Source organism: Elgaria multicarinata, chromosome 16, assembly GCF_023053635.1.
Source record: "Elgaria multicarinata webbii isolate HBS135686 ecotype San Diego chromosome 16, rElgMul1.1.pri, whole genome shotgun sequence".
In the NCBI taxonomy this organism is placed as follows: domain Eukaryota; kingdom Metazoa; phylum Chordata; class Lepidosauria; order Squamata; family Anguidae; genus Elgaria; species Elgaria multicarinata.
In genome coordinates, this window is record NC_086186.1 from 5,105,474 (window position 1) to 5,124,670 (window position 19,197).

The 19,197-nt window shown below is 47.7% G+C and overlaps 1 protein-coding gene across 1 annotated transcript in view; it reads left to right on the forward strand.

Moving 5' to 3' along the window:
• The first annotated feature begins 11,804 nt into the window (after nt 1-11,804).
• ENTREP2 (endosomal transmembrane epsin interactor 2) overlaps nt 11,805-19,197 on the forward strand; it is a 204,949-nt gene continuing 197,556 nt past the window's right edge. The window contains exon 1 of the mRNA XM_063142264.1: nt 11,805-11,865. The gene's annotated coding sequence lies outside the window, so the exon portion shown is untranslated. The remainder of the gene's footprint in view (nt 11,866-19,197) is intronic.

The following is a 19,197-nucleotide window of genomic DNA, read 5'->3' on the forward strand; positions in this document are numbered from 1 at the left end:
CAATATCTAAGGCTTCCTTTCCAGCGCATTCCACCCATTGTTGCAATGGCCGGCGTTTTGCTAGCGACATAATAAGTTCTGCTCTGTAGTTAATCCTCAGGATGAAAAGTGCGACAAACAGACCGGATGCCAAAGTGATATACTAGGAGAAACGTTGAGGGAGCGCCGCTTCTGCGGAAAGCCAGCTGTAAAGAACTTATGCGCCCAGGGAGGAAACTAAGTCATCCTCTCAGCTTCTTCCCTGGAAGAAATGTGGGAGGTTAAAAAACAACGTCCTGGCAAAGAGACTGTGGTTTATTCAACTGCAAGACACAACTGGATTTATGGGATCACAGATGAACCTGACTTAAACAGGATGGGAGCCACAGCACAAAGTGTGACTTGTGAGGGGAAGAGCTTGCTGGCTGCCGTAGGTTCCCACAATCCCAGTGGAGGCTGGTGGCTCCGATGTGAATGGGATGGTGAATCCGCTCCGGGTTTCAGTCAGAACTCTAAAGGAGCTATTCACACCTTGGAGAGCTACTTTAAAGTTCTGACTGGATCCGACTGAAACCTGGAGCGGATTCACTGCCCCCTGACATTGGAGCCACCAGCCTCCACTGGACAATCCTGAGGCTGCCTATCTGTTAGACAGCCCAACAATTTGGATCAAATTGTAAATTCACACTTTTTAGCCAGAAGATAGCCTAGCAGTACCGTTGTCTTCCCATACTCACCGAAATTGGCTTGTTTTTATTTCCAACCCCTGAAATATTTACACCTTACTTTTATATTATTTATTTTCGAAGTGGCTAACAGTCAGGTTACACCTCCCCCCCAGTGATAAAACAGATTTAAAAAACACATCCCTAAAAATATCACAATGAAATCATAGTTAAAACTCACATGATAGATTTGAACAGCATTGATCGATTAGGTAAGTTGACTTACCTGAGAGAGAAGTCTTCTGCCATATAGGTCTCTACATTCTCTGGGGAGGCCTCGCTTACCGTCCTCCAGCCTTTCGCAGTTCATGTGGCCATAGTGCAGAGCGGAGCCTTCTCAGTTGTGGCACCCATCACGTGGAATGAGCTCCCCATTAAAACCAGGCGGCATCCTAGTGTGGAATGTTTCGCCCACAACTTAAAAGACCTGTTTGCTCAGGCATTCCCTGACTGCTAGCATTGTCAGCAACCCTTTCCCCTGGCTAGTTAATGAGATGTTATTGTTTTATTACTGTTTTAATTATTTGTTTTGTTTTGGGTTTTTTTTCATGATTTTATCTTATCTTGGGGATTTTTTGAAAAATGAAAAGTGGTATAGAAATCCACTGAAATAAATAAATAAATATGGCTCCAGTTCAGCTCCCCTTGCCCCCACTTTTTGACAAGTGACTAGCGATTCCGAAGGGTCAAGTATGTGAAACGCTTCTGTTATAGCTTCATCCCACGTACCTGTTTCCCTCGAATTATCCCCTACAGTGCTAAGCTGGCATTGTTGTTACTGTTGCTAAATCACAACCTGGGCGGCAGCGCTCCTAAGATCCTTTGCAAAAGGTTTAAGGGGGGAAATGTAAAAAAAATCATTAAAAAATCAACGGATGACCCAATCTGATTCAAATTTGGTATGCTTAAAGCTCTCCTTAATATCTATTACTGTGCCAATTTTGATGTCTTTATCTTTAAAGCTTATGCAGATGTAAGCATTTGTTTAAATTTTCTTTAAACATTATCAACTCCTGCTCCTGCGCCCCCAGTGGCTGCTTGGAAAACAACAAATGATTCGCTCGAAAACTACTAGCAAAATACCTCGATTCTTTTCCCTTTATAGCACAATTAAAGCAGGATGCAGGGGAGTACTTCACAGTCAAAGCAATGACTGTGAATTTTATATTGTATTGTGTATTTATGCTTTTAACCTGTTGATTGTCTTGCTATGATTTTAATTTTTGTGAACCGCCCAGAGAGCTTCGGCTATTGGGCGGTATAGAAATGTAATAAATAAATAAATAAATAAATAATAAACTGGAAAAGTTCAGAGTACTTCACAATAAAAGCAGATTATAAGCTGGAAAACTTCGGAGTCCTTTGCACGCAATTCACAGTGATTGCACAGTATAACGCTGGTGTGATAAAGCTCTTATACTCAGTGAGTACCAGATGAACATCGCCGTGTGATTGTGCCAAACCATCAGAGCCACTTTTTGTGGCTGGTTCAGGGTGATGGTGGGTCTTTCCCCTCCCCAATTCCGTGAAGGGAGCGATGGCGCTTGTGTGTGGGGGAGACTGACTGACGTGCTCCCTCCGTTGCTCAGGCTGAAAGAGGACGGCAGCCTTTGATTCTACATACCGCCCTGTTTCAGCAAACTGGCTTTTCTATTTTTAGGAAACCTGTCTGAGATGCTGTTGAGCAGACGGACGCGCAGTCCTTCGGTTGTTTTTTGGGGGGGGGAATGATATGCTTTTCATCTGCTACCAAACAAGAATGATGTTCAATGCCTCTGACAGAAAATGGGACGTGTAAGTGAAATTGCCTCTCATGCGACAGCTGCAATTCTATTTTGTGATGGTCGAAGGACAGATCCCTTTGTGAGAAACATTTGGGGCCTTGGAGAAGATGATGGCGATGGCTCCCAATTTATCCTCCCCTTGAAAACTCCAGGCTTCACTCACTTTACACTTGACACTTCCCCATCACTTCTGGAGTAGTCCTGAAAAGAGAGTGATGCACAGCAACTTCATCTTTTTTTCTCTGTCCCTGCAAATTGAGAGAAGGGGTGGTGGACCATGTGGAGGGACAATTTCCCACGGATCCCCCCTACCTCTCTGGTGCTTCCCTGACTCTGTCCAAATTGGTATCAACAATGCCTTTCAGCTACCCACTATCCACAGTGGGCGGGGCTGGGGAAGAAACTGCCATGTAGTTCAGTCCTCCTTACTTCTGAAGCTCGCCCTGCTTACTTCTGAGTAGACATGCTGCTCATGCGATTTGGAGAGAGAGAGAGAGAGGAAGAGAAGAGACAGATGATACTGATACACCTTCTCTACATTAAACCAAGATCGTGCAGCCTTACCGGGGCTTTGTCTTCCAGAGTCTTCACAGGTTTACGATTGGCATAATAAATGCCCCTCCCCCATTTTTGCCAATTCCCCCCCCCATTTGTTTCATTTATACTGCCAGCAGGTGGCGCTGCTATATTGAGCAATTTAGATTTTTTTTTGCCACGTTTTCGTTGGCTTATATTGAAAATGATGGGAGAGTCATTAGAGATTGATGATGTTGTGAAAAGGACCCACGAACTTCTGTGAGTGAACAATCACAATCACACGATAAATGACTCATGCTGGCATCCACAGATACAGAGAAAGAGAAAAAGCAGAAATCGGCGTGCAGAAATGTGCACCACAGGAATCTCCCCCGGCTCTTACACCTCCCTTAGTTTGGGATTGTTGCTGTTCCTTTTATTTCTCCCTTCTGCCAGTTTCCTCTATGACATTTTGGGAAACAGCAGACATTTCAGAGTACAACTTGGAATTAATAATCTTTTGCAAAAACAAAAAACTATCCAGAGGATCCAAAGCAAGGCATTTAGACTGGTGCACCCTTCCTGAAACTGGTGCTCTTCTGATGTGTCAAACTACAACTCCTATCATCCCCCCAGCCTGCCCGGCAATTCGCTTTCCTACGCAAACCCTTTCCGGTTACACCTTATGCATTATCTGATCTTTAACAATGAGAAGCAGGCACCACATAGGAGATACACCCAGCAGCTGCACACAGAATGCTGCGATCACATTTGGAGGTCAGAGGTCCTTGACTGGCAACGTTCAGACAGATTCCGTGATTGGTTTCTGGGGCTTCGGCCTCCTTCTTTTAAAAGCTCACGGCAACCCATTCAGAGTCTGGTTTGGGGCAGGGTCAACCGAACAGAGCTTTGAATAGAACTCAGCCAAGCACACAATATAGAATTATACGGGGCAAAGTGGATCAATAGCAGCTGAAGAAGATGCCCTGTTGTTCGTCCGGCACTCAAATGAAGTCTGATGACCGATAAGAGAAACGATGGAGTGATTGCGTCGTCTTAGTTCTCTACCACAAAGAGAACAAAATGTGTTAAAAGGTAAAGGGAGCACAATTTATTTTTTAAATAGGGTAGCTAAAGACTCCAAGAGGAAGGGAGAGGTTCCTGCGATTCTGTTCAAGAGAACATTTATTTATTTGTTTGTTTATTCCACTTAAGGACACAAGAAGAGTCCTGCTGGTCCATCTAGTTCAGCATTCTCTCATGTAGTGGCCAACCAGCTATCGACCGGGAACCCACAATCAGGACATGGGTGCAGCAGTACCTTCCCGCCCATGTTCCCCAGCAACTGGTGTCTATAGGCTTACTGCCTCTGCACTGGATGTAGCACGTAGCCATCAGGACTAGTAGCCATGGATAGCCTTCTCCTCCAGGAATTTATCTATAAGAACGTAAGAAGAGCCATAATTCCCATTCTTGGTCCAGGTTTTCATTTTCATAGAATAGTAGAGCTGGAAGGGGCCTATAAGGCCATCGAGTCCAACCCCCTGCTCATTGCAGGAATCCACCCTGAAGCATACCTGACAGAGTGCTGTCCTGCTGCCTCTTGAATGAGTTTATCCCAAATTCTTTTATTCTTGAAGCTGTTTTGCATTTTTGCAATTGTTTTGTAATTATTTTATTGTCATGTTGACAACAGTTGCCACTTGGATCAGAGGTACAGTGTGACCCTATTCATGTCTACCCAATGAGTTTCATGAGTTTCAGGTAAGTATGTGAACCACCCAGAGAGCTTCAGCTATGGGGCGGATTACTAATGCAATAATAAATAAATAAATAAATAGCAAGCCTCATTATCCCCACAGCTTTAACCCAGTGCTCTACCTTGGCCTGTCCCAGCTGTTATGGATTCTTGATTAGTTTAATTGGTATTAACATTCAAAGTGCTGATATTAACATTTAAAGCCCTAAATGGCTTGGGGCCAGGCTATCTGAAGGAACGCCTCCTCTCATATGTACTGCCTGGACCCTAAGGTCATCATCAGGGGTCCTTCTCCATGAGCCCCTGCCAAAGGATGTGAAGCAGGTGGCTACCAGGAGGAGCAGGGCCTTCTCTGCTGTGGTACCCTGGCTGTGGAATAAGCTCCCTAAGGAGGTTCACTTGGCACCTACATTATATGCTTTTAGACGCCAGGTGAAGACCTTTTTATTCTCCCAGCATTTTAACAGTCTATAAATTTTAACTCAGTGTTTTAAATTTGAAATTTTGCATTGCTGCTGTTTTTATCTGGTTGTGCTCTTATATTGTATTTTATATTATGGTTTTATACTGTTATTTTATACTTGAATTGTCTTAATTTTGTAAACCGCCCAGAGAGCTTCAGCTATTGGGCAGTATAGAAATGCAATAAATAAGTAAATAAATAATTTAATGCATGCATAGGGCGCAATCCTATACAAGTTCCGACAGAAAAGAGTCCTACAACTCACAGCCAGCTATACGGCAGCGTAAGGTATAGAATGGCTTTGAATGGGATTTCAAAAAGGGAACATCACAACTGTTTAGCAAAACCTGAACAACAAGGAGGACATTGCTCCTTTAATCGCCAGAAGAGAAAGAGAGTTGTTCAACATATTCTTGCATCACATGCGCACTGGGCAAGGCCAGAGAAATGCATTGTGGGTATGAAAGTGCACAATGACAAGTGAGCCCTGTTGCACCCTGGATTTAACCATCCCTTTATTTCTTTTAGAATAGCTGGGTAGAATATGCCCACGTGTTGAAAATGTCAGATGCCTATATGCCCATGTTTGCTTATCTCTCTCTAAGTACTAGAGATTTACCTTTTAAAAAGGAAAGCTGAAAATTCAAGGTTAGTTCCTCATCACCCGACTAACACATCATGCCATGCCTATTTCTTGTATATAGGTGATTCTACGAAGTTTGATAGCATGAGCTGGGTTTTCACACACAAACACACACGCACACACATTATGCTTTCTTTCTCAGACAAAACAAAATTAATAAGGTTTGCTCTTTTCTATTAAAAGAAAACCATCCGTCTACCTTTACTAAAAGAAAGCAACAATGAATTCTGGTAAATGCTTAGAGCAGTCTCCAATTAAAGGAGCACTATAACGAGATATGCTGCTGTTGGAGGGATCTTGATATACTACACCATTACTTATCTCGGACTGATCCTATTAATTTTTACTCTGAATGTTCAGCTGCCTCATCTCACTCTCCTTGAAAAATAACAGAATGGATGGCACAGAGGAAGATAATACTAAAAAAAAACCACACCTCTAGATAAAGTAATCCTACAACTACAGAATACACAGGGCAAAGGGAGTTGGTTCGTCTTTTTCTTCATGATATCAAAATTACAATAATTGGCAATCAGGCAGATGCAATCAAGTTTTCTTAGAACGAATCCTTTGTGAAAACAGACAGTATTCCAAGTGATAGTAGAAGCCCAGTTTTATCTCTTCCCAAAGTAGCACATTGGAAGGTAATTACGGCAAGGAGGATCTATGAGTAATTATATAAACTCTGCCACTGACGTTATTCATGGACAAGGTGACTTCTACAATCTTGATTCAAAGGACTTAATCTGTGAAAGGTTGGAGGCGGGCAGCCATTTTGTGGTGCCGCTGTCAGAGTTTACCTGAGCATCACGGAAGACCAGAAATGGGAGGTTGTTTGTCGTGGAGTGTGAGACCACATTACGATAGCGATATGCGACAGTTAAGTTAGGATTCAGATCCAATTCTCCTGGCCAGGTTTTATTTCCAGACACGCAAAAGTGCTGGATCTGAGACACTGGCAAACTGACCCCAGTTAGGCCAAACTGCACATTCTGTACAGACTGTCTAGAACAGAAGCCGATTTGAAGAAACACAGGGGGCCTCTGAGAGCATGGAAATGATTGTTTGTTGTTTATACATTCAGTCGCTTCCGACTCTTCATGACTTCATGGACCAGCCAACGCCAGAGCTTTGTCGGCCGTTGCCACCCCTAGCTCCCCCAAGGTCAAGTCTGTCACCTCCAGAATATCATCCATCCATCTTCTAAATTATTGCACAATTTAGAATCAAACTAAAGAGAATAGGGAAGACCCACAGATCAGTTAGATATGAGCTCACTAATATTCCTAATGAATATGCAGTGGAAGTGAAGAATAGATTTAAGGGACTAGATTTAGTAGATAGGGTCCCGGAAGAACTATGGACAGAAGTTAACCAAGAAGGCAAGATGGCTGTCTGCTGAGATACTGGAAGTAGCCCAAGAAAGAAGGAAAGCAAAAGGCAACAGTGATAGGGGGAGATATGCCCAATTAAATGCAAAATTCCAGAGGTTAGCCAGAAGAGATAAGGAATTATTTTTAAACAACCAATGTGCGGAAGTGGAAGAAGACAATAGAATAGGAAGGACAAGAGACCTCTTCCAGAAAATTAGAAACATCGGAGGTAAATTCCAGGCAAAAATGGGTATGATCAAAAACAAAGATGGCAAGGACCTAACAGAAACAGAAGAGATCAAGAAAAGGTGTCAAGAATATACGGAAGATCTGTATAGGAAGGATAATAATATCGGGGATAGCTCAGACGGTGTGGTCAGTGAGTTAGAGCCAGACATCCTGAAGACTGAGGTTGAATGGGTCTTAAGAAGCATTGATAATAACAAGGCAGCAGGAGACGATGGTATCCCAGCTGAACTGTTTAAAATATTGCAAGATGATGCTGTCAAGGTGATGCATGCCATATGCCAGCAAATTTGGAAAACACAAGAATGGCCATCAGACTGGAAAAATCAACTTATATCCCCATACCAAAAAAGGGAAACAGGCACTTATTTCACATGGCAGCAAGGTAATGCTCAAGATCCTGCAAGGTAGACTCCAGCAATTCATGGAGCGAGAATTGCCAGATGTACAAGCTGGGTTTATAAAAGGCAGAGGAACTAGAGACCAAATTGCCAGTATCCGCTGGATAATGGAGAAAGCCAGGGAGTTCCAGAAAAACATCTATTTCTGTTTTATTGACTATTCTAAAGCCTTTGACTGTGTGGATCATAACAAACTGTGGCAAGTTCTTGGTGGTATGGGGATACCAAGTCATCTTGTCTGCCTCCTGAGGAATCTGTATAACGAACAAGTAGCAACGGTAAGAACAGACCACAGAACAACGGACTAGTTTAAGATTGGGAAAGGAGTACGGCAGGGCTGTATACTCTCACCTTACCTATTCAACTTGTATGCAGAACACATCATGCGACGTGCTGGGCTTGACGAATCCAAGGCTGGAGTTAAAATCGCAGGAAGAAACATTAACAATCTCAGATATGCAGACGACACCACTTTGATGGCTGAAAGCGAGGAGGAGCTGAGGAGCCTTATGACAAAGGTGAAAGAAGAAAGTGCAAAAGCTGGGTTGCAGTTAAACCTCAAAAAAACCAAGATTATGGCAACCAGCTTGATTGGTAACTGGCAAATAGAGGGAGAAAACGTGGAGGCAGTGACAGACTTTGTATTTCTGGGCACAAAGATTACGGCAGATGCTGACTGCAGCCAGGAAATCAGAAGACGTTTACTTCTTGGGAGGAGAGCAATGACAAATCTTGATAAAATAGTTAAGAGCAGAGACACCACACTGACACCAAAGGTCCGCATAGTTAAAGCAATGGTATTCCCCGTAGTAATCTATGGCTGCGAGAGCTGGACCATAAGGAAAGCTGAGCGAAGGAAGATAGATGCTTTTGAACTGTGGTGTTGGAGGAAAATTCTGAGAGTGCCGTGGACTGCAAGAAGATCAAACCAGTCCATACTCCAGGAAATAAAGCCAGACTGCTCACTTGAGGGAATGGTATTAAAGGCAAAACTGAAGTACTTTGGCCACATAATGAGAAGACAGGATACCCTGGAGAAGAGGCTGATGCTAGGGAAAGTGGAAGGCAAAAGGAAGAGGGGCCGACCAAGGGCAAGATGGATGGATGATATTCTGGAGGTGACAGACTTGACCTTGGGGAAGCTGGGGGTGGCGACAGCCGACAGAAAGCTCTGGTGTGGGCTGGTCCATGAAGTCACGGAGTCGGAAACGACTGAACGAATAAACAACAACAAATCTTGCCCTTGGGGCCCCCAGACTATTTTGCGCCCTAGGCAAGGCGAGCTACTTGCACCCCCCCCCCCAATTGCAAGGAAGTCCAAACGTGTGCGCCGAGTGGAGAGCTGGGACTGGCTCACTTCGATTTGGGACCCAGCCGTCTTCCGCGCGAACGCAACCCGCTATGCATCCTGGTGTCCCGATCCCCTCCGCACGTTTACTCGGGGGAATAAGGCTTCCGAGTAAGGAGGCATAGGCAGATCGGGCCGTACTGGTGCCTCCCGGTGCAACGCTTTCTAGGATGCAAGTCCCGTTGAGCCACGTGCACAGGATCAGGAAGCAGGAGAGTTTGCCTTGCGAGGAGTCCACAAGTCCCTAGCTTTCCTGGGGGAAGGGAGAGGGAGTCCCACTTGCCTGCCTGCCTGCCTGGACATTGTGGCCTGTTTGAGGAGAGAGGCAAGACAACTCAGTGCCCTTTCCTCAGAAGTAAGGCAGAGGCTGGCTTGGGCCAGGATCGAGCTCGCCACGTGCTTTTTCTTCTTCTGGCAGCAGCCTCCCAGCTCTGGGAGGGCAGCTTCCAGGTGGCTAGAGTGGCTCTGGGAGGGCGGCTTCCGGGCGGAAGTCCAAATGTGGAGCCGTCCACCCCACCCCACCCCAGCGTCCCTGGCTTCGGTCTGGCTGGGCTGGCGTGGGGCACCATCTTGCCCACCCAGGCCCAGCTGAATCCTCAGGCTGGCCCAGCCTGGCTCACAGCCAACAAAGCGCGTGAGTGCTGCACTGGCCGGCACCCCTCTTAGCTTGGTGCTCTAGGTGGCCACTTGAGCGGCCTCTATGGTAGCACTAGCCCTGAGGGCCCCACTGACCAGAGCCCCCCGGAGTTGCTCATCCTCTTCCCCCTTGCAACCTGCTTGTTCACCCATCTCTCGCTCTGACGACCACCACTCTGGTGGTGGTGGTGGTGGTGAGGAGGAGGAGGAGCATCAGGTGTCTACTGGCTCCCTGCCTGTCAAGCAAGCAGGCGGAGAAGCAGTGGTGACAGTGGCAGTCGCAAGTTAGTCCCACCGAGGGAGGGCCCCCCTCCAAACCTGGAGCTGGTGTTGAAGATGTCAGATGCTGTAGCGTGTAACATGTAGTTCAGCTCCTAAGGCTGCAACTCTATGCATGCTCCTACCTAGGAAGAAGTCCCATTGAACTCTGTAGGGCTTTCTTCCAAGCAAACACCCATATCAGGCTTGTCGAATACAACCCACTTTGTTCAAAGTGATGAACTTGCAGGCCCTGGTGGGTGCACAGGACAGCAGCTAAGTGGGGCTCCCCCACCCCCGTGAGTATTAGAATTGCAGGGTTCAGTCCTCAAGCCCCCCACCCTTCGCAAAATGGAAGAGTAACTCTGCAGAATCAGGTCTATCTTCTTATTTTTAAATTAGTGAAGGAAAAGATGCAACTCACTACCATCTGTGGGAGGCAGGATTGCCTTTTGCACACGTTCTCAGCTGATCATTGATCAAGCACAGCTAATCTCCCCTGCACCCATGATCTAGCCCACTTCCCCCCCCCCTACAGTCGCCTTCCCCAGCCTGGCGCCCTCCAAACGATTTGGACTGCCTTCGGAGCGAGACCCGGAGTGGCGCGGATTGCCGTTGGACTGACACGCGTCCTTGGCTTGCCCTCCAACAGGGCTCCGCAGCGCGCGCGCCGGATCTACAACCCCCCCCCCCCCATACACCTTTCCTTCTTGACATCCAACGCAGAAGGGTTTTGCCTGACTTTTTCGACCGGGTGGGGGGATATCTTCAGCGCGCTTCGGGACACGTGTGTGTGTAAGGACGCGGGTCAGGGCGCTCTAAATATGCCCCTCGGAAAAAGTTCAGCATCTATGTGAAGGCGAGGAGGAGGAGGTGAAGGTAGAGGAGGAGGGCAGAAAGCCACGGGAGCGCGTCTCCCCACCCCCCGCGGGAGACGGGCCGGGCAGGGGGCGCCCTTCCGCCCCCCCCCCCCCCCCGCGCGCTCGGCAGCGGCTGCGCCACCATCCCCGCGGCTGCAGCTCTCGGCTCGGGCTGCAGCAGCACCCGGCGGCAGCAGCAGCAGCCCGGGACAAAGCAGCCGCTGCGAAACGAGGACGGAGGAGGAGGAGGAGAGGGAGAGGGAGCCGGAGCCGCCGCCCTCGCCCTGCAGCAGCAGCAGCAGCACCTGCACCGCCGCCGCCGCGCGGGCCGAGCGCAGCCGGGCGGGGAGGCGGCGCTTGCGGCGGCCCAGGCGGAGGCGGCGCCAGCGGGAGCCGCGCTGCCACGAGCCTCGGCTGAGCCCGGCCAGAGCGGCGGCGGCGGCCGGCTGTCTTGCGCGCAGCAGGGCGCGCGGCGGCGGCGGCGGCGGCGATGGCCGGGGCGGCTGTGCGCCAGGGGCGCCGCGGGCGGGACTGAGGCGCTGCTGCTGCCGCCGTGGGCAGAGCGGCTCGGCGGGTCCCGCCTGGCCGGGCGCAGCAGCAGCAGCAGCAGCGTGAGCCGCGCGGCCGGCGCCCCCTCCGCCCGCGGACCATGCCGGGCCCCGGGCCGCCCCCGCCGCGCTCGCTGAGCCCCGCGGCGCTGTCGCGGCGCCTGTCCCGGCTGCGCGAGTTCCGCGCCCGCTCGCGGCTCCTGCTGGCGCTGGGCGTCACGCAGATGGTGCTGGGCTGCCTCATCGTGGCCGTCAGCTTCGCCGCCCTGGCGCTCACCACCTCGGCCCGCGTGCGCCACTCCTGCCCCTTCTGGGCCGGCTTCTCGGTAAGGGCGCGGCGCGGGGCGCGGCGGGGCGGGGCGGGGGGGGGAGGGCGAGGACGCGCTCGGCGGCCGCGGAAAGTTGACTGCCCCACTCGGGGCGGGGGGCTTGCCCGGGGCGGGGGGCGCGTGGTAGGCCGCCGGACGGCAGAGTTAGAGGGCTCGTTCTTGGATTGCTCTCCAGATGCGTCCGACTACTGCCCCCACCATCCCGGCCATGGGTGATGGGAGTTGTAGTCCCAACGGGTCTGGAAGAACCTCCGCGTACGGAAGCAGTGGACCTCTGGAGCGCCCAAGGCCTTGGCCTGAGGGGGAGGGAGGAGCCTTCCCCTCCAGCCCCGCTTGCGAGTTTCTGACTTGCACCTGGCTGGTCTCCGTCGGAAACAGGCTCCAGAAAGGTGGCGGTGGCATCCTTAGGTGGGGTCTCCCCCTCCGCCCCCATCCCTCTTTGCCGACTGGGATAGATGGGAGCTTCTTGTTCAGGGGCAGTATACCTGGGAATGCCGGGTGTTCCAGGGCGGAACTTCCTGGAAGCATCGAGTTGGCTTCTGTGGGCAAGCCCCTCTGACGTTATTGTGCGACATGTTGCTTCTGGGACGCAGGAGCTTTGGTTTCGCCGGGGCTTCTGCCTCCTGAAGAAAGGTCTGAGGGAACTCCAAAGCTTGCAACCTTCACCCTGCCAACACAGGTGGGTCCAAACCAAAGGTATCCTCTGAGCAATCTGATTTATACCCTCTCTTAACTTGTATCCCCCCCCCCCACTGCTTTCTGTGTTATTGTATCCCAGGCACGTTGCTAGAACACAGGGATAATTAGATAGAGGCAATTTCTCACATCTCTTCCGATTTCATTTATTTTGCTAGAGGCCTTCTGTTCACACAATCTTGGTATAAAACGATATGGATGTAAATCGATGAGTGTTTTAGTCCTGTATGCTATTTTCTTGGATCAGAGTGCTAGTTAGCTTTTTCTTTTGTTCGATTCTACTTACCTTGAGTACAGTTTATTTAACTGCTCAGGAGGGTCAGGCTTTAGCAAAGGAAAAATCCTTGCTTACCTCCAGAAAACAAAACTGGGAGCATCACATTCCTCTCAATACAGTGGGTGATGGGGATTGTGGATCTCTATATCTCTGCCCTCCAAAATATGGGTCCTGCCTGCAGCCTGCCTAGGATGAGTCGCTTCAATTAACCACACCTGCTTGAGAAAATGGCTGGGTCTTAAGAGCCAGCTGTGCATCTGGGGTCAGCTGAAAGTACTTGGCTTTTGAGGCAACTCAGTAGATGGCCTTTAAAGCAAACTCTTCCAACTTGACTCAGTAAGGTTGATACCCTGGACTGAAGTCAGCTCTGGTGATGGCCCTGGAGATTATCCCAAATCTACCACTGTCAAGGAATTCAGTCCTGCAAAGACCGGGTCGGCTCACCAGATGTTGTGGGACAGCAATTCCCATCAGCCCTTTCCATTGGCTAAGATGGGAAATGCAGTCCAATACCATCTGAGAGTCCAACAGCCTCCACCCCTGTGCTAAGGTGACTGTCATCAGTTATTGTACTGCTGTTGCAAATGGTCATGGTGCTTACTTTGAACATGCGTAAGCCCTAATTGTTGCAGAGTGTGCCTTTTTGCATTTCATTGCTATTTAGCTCCCCCCCCACACCCCGTGCCACTGAGGACATCATGCCACACTTCTGTCTGAATGGACTTCTGACTGGTAGTGTGGTGGTCAGTTTGGAAGCGCAGGCTCATCATAACAGTCCCTGCAGCCACGTCCCGAAGGAAAGTAAAAAATAAATAAAATGCAGGCAAGCTTTGTCAACTCATATTAACAAACCAGTTCAAGCAGTTTTATCTCCACCAGGAGAAATTTTTTCCCTGTAAAGTAACTGGGGCTTAATTTCCCATTGCAAGGGAACAACATATTGTTGCTGGTAAAATTAAATTTCCTTCCAGCTACTCTGAGGATTGCAGCTAAGCTCAGAGAGAACAGGAGATTCATTGGTGGGGGGGGGGGGATGATGTCAGTATATCTGCTGATAAAAAAAGTGCTGGCGCTGTGTCCCTTTGAGCCTGGGCCCCCTACACCGCTGCTTATCACATCATATACATGTATTAGCCTTTAAGGTGCTTATAAAGCACTTCATTGTTTTTGCTGCAAAACAGACTAAACAGAAGGATGGTGAGGGTATCCATCTTCCCTTTTGGAAATCACTCACATTAGACCCCTTGGAGAGAGTTTGTATTTTGAAGTCTGCAGTGTAGATTTTATACCGCCCAAGAGTTTCGGCTACTGGGCGGTATAAAAATGCAATAAATAAATAAATAAATATTTCTGGTGACAAATAACCTGTAGGAATTTTAACCCCCACGCACCCACTTTGAAAGCAATTGGATGAGTCAAACTGATGGGGAATAAAAACGGAAGATCTCGCTTCCGTTCCGTTGTGGATGGACTTAATTAGTTTGAAGAGGTTTGTAGGCGAAAATTCACCGGGTGTTGTTTGTCTGCTAAGATGCAGGCATAACTTGAGCTGGAAATTCGGCTCTGAAGGACCATTGAAGAATCACAACAATAGAAGCAGGCTTTTGCTGTAGCTTTGCTTTTGTGGTCTCTTCTCTTCACCAAACAGAAGGCAACCTCAGTCAAGTGAAGTTAGAAAGTGTTTGGAACATTCCTCAAAGGGACCAGCTCCTGGCCGCTACCAATTATATCTCTGTCATTCTCGAGGTGTTTATTCAGTCTGCTTGTCAGAAGGTTTCGTAATGATGAGGGCTTCGCAGTTGCTGTATGTGCAACGTGCGTCATTCCTTTATCTAATCATCGCAAGTGCTAGAGATGTCTTGGTTTGAGATTTTGGCTCAGTTCAGACAACACGTTTCTAAACGGTGGCTTTAGAAGACCAGAGTGGAGGGGGTTTTTTTACAACACTGTTGAGAAACGTGTTGTCTGGCGGGAAAACTCCATGCAACGGTGGAGGTTTTTTTTTTGAAAACACTCCATGCTGAATATCAATGCTGTGCAGAGGAGAGTTCCTGCACAACTGTTGTGTCGCATGTTGTGTGGCAGGCTCTGCAGAATTTTCCGTCGCGTCGACCTTTCCCATGGCTATAGAGTTCCCTGGCAAAAGCGGCGAAAGGAGCAAGTACCACTCTAAGACACAACAGTTGTTGTTGCAGCAATGGCTGATGGGATACCATCGGGAGGACCAGGGGAGGAGAGAGGGTGGAGGAACTGTCAATCAAACGTCACGATGGATTTTACTCAACTCCACGGTAGTCCACAGTCACACAACGGTGGAGTTAGAACATGTTGTGTGGGGAGGACCCCCTAAAAACTCAACCTTTTAGTGGAGTTTTCACGCTGCATTGACTAACATGTTGTCTGAACTGAGCCGTTATTTAACTTCAACCCAGAGGATGTTAGAGAGGAAGGAGAAAGTTGTTAGTTCAAACCCAAATGTGTGGATGAAGCCAATAGTGGATAGAATTCAGACTTCATTTGCAAATTGTGTTTTGCACTTGTTCCGATTCTCCCTCTATCAATTCCATTTCTTTTTCTTTTCTTTCCCTCCCCTGTATTCATCGGGAGGCAAGAGACTTAATACTCATGTTCCAGTTTTCCCCAAACTTGTGCCAACCATATCTTTTGGGCTATGACTCCCAGCGTTCCTGGCTGGGGCTGATGGGACTTAGAGTGCAAGATATCTGGGGTTGGATCCAGACTTAGTCAAACCTTGAGTAGGACCACTGAAATAAATGGGACTTAATGGTGACTAACTTAAGTCCCATTGAATTCAATGGGTCTGTTTTAAGTTTGACTCAGTCTGGATCCATTCTCTGGAAGGCAACAGGTTGGGGATGGTGTGTGTGTGTGTGTGAGTGATGTCATGTTCTAACGTTCAGGCTCTGATGCTGGAAAAACATAAACAGGGTCCAGAAATTTGACTTGCAGCCTGACTTGTAACCCATGTGAATAGAAATATTGGAGTAGAAAACTGATTGACAGCTTGACTTTAAGAAGCATTTTCTGGAGGTAGTCTTTACATGAGGGATTAGCTTAGCGTCGTAGCCATGAGGCTGGGTTGCAGATCCCAGTTCGAATCTCAGCTCTGCCATGAATTCACTCATGGGCTTTAGGCAAGCTACTCTCTCTCAGCCTCAGTCTCCACTTTGTTCATGATACTGAAGAACCTTACAGGTTCTTGCGAAGTTTACAGCTAGATAACGCATGTGCTCAGCTAAAAACTTTTCTTTTTCCTAAAGCTTTTAAAACTTGATTTTGTTCTGACTTTATACTGTTAGTTTTACCCTACCCAGTGCCTGTTTACCCTACCCTGTGCCTGTTTGCATTCTCTTCCCCTCCTTATTGTTTTATTATGATTTTATTAGAATGGAAGCCTATGCGGCAGGGTCTTGCTATTTACTGTTTTACTCTGTACAGCACCATGTACATTGATGGTGCTATATAAATAAATAAATAAATAAATAAATAATAATAAAGTGCTCTGGACACTTCAAAGTGCCTTCTTGGCGCTCTCCAGATGTTTTGCACTACAACACTCACCATCTTTGACCACTGGCTGTGCTGGCTGGGAGATTCTTTGAGTTGTAGTCCAGCACATCTGGAGGGTGCCGGGATGGGGAAGGCCTGCCTTAAGTTCACCATCCCACGAGTGTCTGCTTTTAAGTGTGTCCTAAACAGTAATAGATACATCAAACTGGCAGGATTGCTATAGAGAAGAGTATAATGAGTGCATCATCTAGCTGAAGAAAGGGGATTTTATATACCTTATACACTAGTTACTGGGGAACATGGGTGGGAGGGTGCTGTTGCACCATGTCCTGCTCTGTTGGTCCCTGGTCGAGAGCTGGTTGGCCACTGTGTGAACAGAGTGCTGGACTAGATGGACCTGTGGTCTGATCCAGCATAGCAGTTCTTGTGTTCACAGGTGCCCAACCCCGGTTCTTATGTTTATGCCTTTGCTTTCTTCCCACTAAAATGTTAACCAAGTTGTGTTGGCTGGCATTGCATCAAGTTTAGACGTTGTTTGCGGTGGGTGCAGCCAAGAGGCACCCACTGATCCCAATGAGTTGATAAGACCATAGGGGTGACAGACATGATAGACGTGATCATTTTACGTGTAATATTGATCTTGCTGTACAACATCCTGTGCCATGGAGGAAGGGCCGTGGCTCAGCGGCTGAGTGCATTGATGTTCCCAGGTTCAGTGCCCGGAAGCTCCAGTTAAAAGGATCAAGTACCAGGTGATGGAAAGGGCTCTTCCCTACCGTAGGCCTTTGGGAGCTGTTGCCAGTCAGAGTTGTCAATATTGGGCTAGACAGTCCAATAGTCTGACCTGGTATTAGTCATTTTCCTATGAATCTGTCCTTGTGAATCTGGGCTTAGAAATAAGGGCCCAAACCAGCAGCCCTAAGCCTGAAACTTTGAACAGTAGCAATAACCAGGCTCTGGGTTTAGTACTAAGGCTTACTTGGAAGGAAGCACACACAACCCTTGAGCAGGTGTTAAGTTTATTTCCATAGGGTAGTGGGGGAAAAGGTATAAAAAGACAAGTGCTGGTTTTGACCTTTAAAGCCCTAAATGGTTTGGGACTAAGCTACTTGAAGGACCGCCTTCACCCATATCAGCCTGCCTGCACTTTAAGATCTGAAAGAGAGGCCCTTCTCTCCAGCCCACTAGTGAGAGGAATTGGGTAGGTGTCCACACTGGAGAGGGTCTTCTCAGCGGTGGCCCCGCACCTGTGGAACGAGCTCCCACTGGCGATCTGCCATGCACTATCCTTACGGGCTTTTAAGAAGGCCTTAAAAATGTTCTATTTTACTGTGGCCTTTTCATAAATGAATACTGCTTTGCTGCTACCGCCCTTGTTTTTATTGTTAGTTTTTACCATTAGCTTTTATTGTTTTTAACTGTTATTTTACTAGGATGACCCTATGAAAAGGAGGACAGGGCTCCTGTATCTTTAACAGTTGCATAGAAAAGGAAATTTCAGCAGGTGTCGTTTGTATATACGGAGAACCTGATGAAATCCCCTCTTCATCACCACAGTTAAAGGTGCAGGAGCTATACTAGAGTGACCAGATTTAAAAGAGGGCAGGGCACCTGCAGCTTTAACTGTTGTGATGAAGAGGAAACTTTTACCAGGTTCTCCATATATACAAATGACACCTGCTGAAATTTCCTTTTCAATACAACTGTTAAAGATACAGGAGCCCTGTCCTCCTTTTCATATGGTCACCCTAATTTTACGGTCTGTGATTTTATTGCTTTTAACGTTTATACTGTTTTAAGTATGGTTGTAAGCTGCCTTGGGAGGGCTTCTTCCCTGAAAGGCAGCTAAGAAATGTTTTAAATAAATAATAAATAAATTTGGAAACAATGCTTCACACTGAATAACAACAACAACAACAATAATTTATTTATTTCTTACATGCCTCTTCCTCTGGATTGAGGTGGGGAACAATATTAAATACAATAATACAATACATAAAACTGGTTAGTGCCAGTGTGGTGTAGTGTCTAAAGTGTTGGACTGGGAGTTGGGAGATCCAGGTTCTAGTCCCCGCTCGGCCATGGAAACCCACTGGGTGACTTTGGGCCAGTCACAGACTCTCAGCCCAACCCACCTCACAGGGTTGTTGTTGTGAGGATAAAATACATAGGAGGAAGTTTATGTACGCCGCTTTGGGTTCCTTGGAGGAAAAAAGTTGGGATACAAATGCAATGCAATGAATAATAAAAGAGCATATAATACCGATACAATATTAAAATAACAATCACAACATCTTAAAATTCTTAGGCTTAAAATCCATCTGGGTCAGGCCTGCTGGAAGAGATTAGAGATGGATTTGACTTTAGAAGTTGGGAGCTGAGGGGCTTTGTTGCTCCCTTTGAAATTCAGGGGGAAAGAGAGAAAGAAAAGAAAGAGGTAAGAGAAAGAAAACGAGGCAAGTGGAATCCTGGAACCAAAGGGCTGGAAGGGGCCATTTAGGCCATGGAGTCTCAGTACAGGAATCCAATTTGGATCAGCTGTATAATGGGATTTGTTCAGGAGTCAGCTCTCAGACCGGGTTCCCTCTGACACCGTGTCCCCCTATTTTGCTCTTTCATTCTTACCCACAGGGCTCCTGGTGTCAGTTTCACAGGCACCTCTGTAAAAGACATGTAGAGCAAAGAATCTGCCCGGGTGTCCATCATGGACGGGCCCTCATGGATGGTGTCTGTCCTAAGGTTGCCTCTCTGGGGATTTCCCGTTGAGCAGTTCTCTCTCTCTTTCTCTCCCCCCCCCCCCACTTTCTCTTCCTCATTCTGCTTCC